Below are 2,791 nucleotides of genomic sequence, written 5' to 3' on the forward strand. Positions count from 1 at the left end.
TATGGTTTCCATTTTAAAGCCCACTGGCTTAGTTTCCCAAAGTTACAAACTCTAATGGATTTTTGGTCATCTTGACATATTTTCCATTCATTGGTTAAAACCTGTAAAATACATTGGTAACACTTTAGTTTAGGGACCAATTGTCACTATTAACTAGTTGCTTATTAGCATGCCTATTATTAACATATTGGCTCTTTATTAGTGATTATAAAGCATATGTTCTGCATGACCATATTGTGCATCTCTAATTCTACCCAATACCTAAACTTAACAACTACCGTACTATTAAAAAGCAGCAAAAGTCATAGTTAATGTTTTGTTAATAGTGAGAATTGGACCTTAAAATAAAGTTTACCAGTTCTCACTATTAACTAACTATTAACTATGACTTTTGACTCAATAAACTTCGAATTTGCTGCTTATTAGTAAGATAGTTAAGTTTAGATATGAGGGAGGATTAAGGGATCTAAAATATGGTCATGCAGAATAAGGCATTAATATGTGTTTTATAAATACTAATACTTAAAGGTGGGGTAAGCGATTTCTGGTAGCCAATGTTAACATTTGAAATCACCAAAACAAACACTCCCCTACCCCAAAAGATCCACTGTACTAGACATACTTTAGCTGTTGCGGCGGTGTTTTACACGGTGTTATCGAGAAGAAACAAAGCAACCTCGGCGTCTGATCGCAGGCCTTCCGCTCCTTGAGTTCTCTCCAGCACTGGAAAGCTGATCCGATATTTACACGGGTCCTACTTCTTACCTTAAGCCTTCTTTTGTTCCGCAGACTTTTTTATCTGCCATCTCTATCTTTCTGTCGCTCGGCTCGGCTAATGTCCGTCCTGTGCACTGAACACTCTCCTCCACATCATGAGTAGACACGCCCCTTACTGCTGATTGGCTAAAAGTTTGTTTTGCTATTCGGCCCGAATCAGTTTTCTAAAGCGTTTTTGAAAAATCGCTTACCCTGCCTTTAACACCACATCATGAGTAGACATGCCCCTTACTGCTGATTGGCTACAAGTTTGTTTTGCTAGTCGGCCTGAATCAGTTTTCTAAAGCGTTTTTGAAAAATTGCTTACCCCACCTTTAATAATAATTGTGCATATTAACATGCTTAAAAGAAGCTCGTGTTTGTAATGGGGCCAATTACTGGTCAGATCAGCTTTTTAAAGATAACTTGCTGTCATGTACTCACATTAGTGTTTGATGCTTGAAAGCCTCCCACTACACTCTGGCCTTTCAGTGAACGCTTGATTCACACAGTCGTCTGTTGTGATGTGACCTCACAGTTTCCAGATCATGGAATCTATTTTACTGAAGCAAGTTGTGAGGGAATGAGAAATGCAGAAACATAGTAATATAAAAACCTAACTGACACTACCATAAATGAATTAAAACAGAAGAAAATGTCCTTTTCATTCACCAGCTGTGGTTATTGTTAAATAAAATATTGCACATTATTATTATTATTATTAACAACATTAAACAACTTAAATTGACCTTATTCAATTGACAATGTTTAATGAAAAGGGGTTTAATAATGCATTCTTGAATGAATGAATGAATGAAGTCCCATATTTGACCCTATTATTCAATAATTCCATGAATTAGATGTGCATTACAAGCATTTGAGTGAAATCATTCAATTTGAATTTAGACTGTTGCCATATTCAATTATGGCAATTAAATATGTAAGTATTCAAATGCCTGTATGTAAGTCAGAGAATATATTTACCTTCCAATGGGACCCAAAACTGTTTGGTAATCCACATTCTTCAAAATATTTTATTTTGTGTTCAGCAGAAGAAAGAAATTCAGACAGGTTTGGAATGACATGAGGGTGAGTAAATGATGACAGAATTTTATTTTTTTGTAACTAACATGCAGTTAAGCATCAGAAAGCATTATATTCAGTTTGCAGTATATTCATTTAAATACATATTGTAAAAAGGGGCATAATATGTCTCCTTTAAAGGTGCTGTATGTAGGATTGACACCGAGTGGTTGGATTAGGTATTGCAGTCCACATTCAAAATATTCTAGAGGGTTTTTTCACCTGGCACCTCCTCCTCAGACTTGACGCACACGCAGGTTGCCAGATTGACGACACCAACAGGAACGAGTGCACTTGAAGATGAATGAAATGAAATACGCTCTGTTTAATGCCAACTGGGTTTCACAAACCAAAACAGAGACCGACATTCTGGCATGATGACAGAATTTTATTTTTTTGTAACTAACATGCAGTTAAGCATCAGAAAGCATTATATTCAGTTTGCAGTATATTCATTTAAAGGTGACATGAAAATCTGACTTTTCCAGGTTTTAAGTGCTATAATCAGGTCCCCGGTGCATCTACCAACCAAGGAAACGTGATAAAGATTAACCCAGTAACTAATGCACTTAGCTTTTCTGGCATTTATTTATTTATTTGACATCTTATTTTTGATTTTTTTTTATGTCACCAACTCAGTTAAACAAAAATTAATTTGTGTACATTGTATTTAAACATGAAAGTAAAATGAATGCGTTGAAAGTTTACATTTAGCCTTGTTTCTCAACATTTTGGTACAATAAATTTTTTTTTTTTTAGGTATTATTTTACTGAAATAGCACAATTTTGAAAAGTGTGTCGTGACCTCATCTCTCCTACTTCTCTGAATTCAATTGAATTCAATATTTTGCATGCTGATACACAAAGTGAAGAATCCTGAAAGAAGAATAGTTTACACTTTAGTTTGGGGACCAATTCTCACTATTAACTAACTATTAACTATGACTTTTGA

The sequence above is a fragment of the Sinocyclocheilus anshuiensis genome, unplaced genomic scaffold, assembly GCF_001515605.1.
Source record: "Sinocyclocheilus anshuiensis isolate Anshui unplaced genomic scaffold, SAMN03320099.WGS_v1.1 scaffold436, whole genome shotgun sequence".
Lineage (NCBI taxonomy): Eukaryota > Metazoa > Chordata > Actinopteri > Cypriniformes > Cyprinidae > Sinocyclocheilus > Sinocyclocheilus anshuiensis.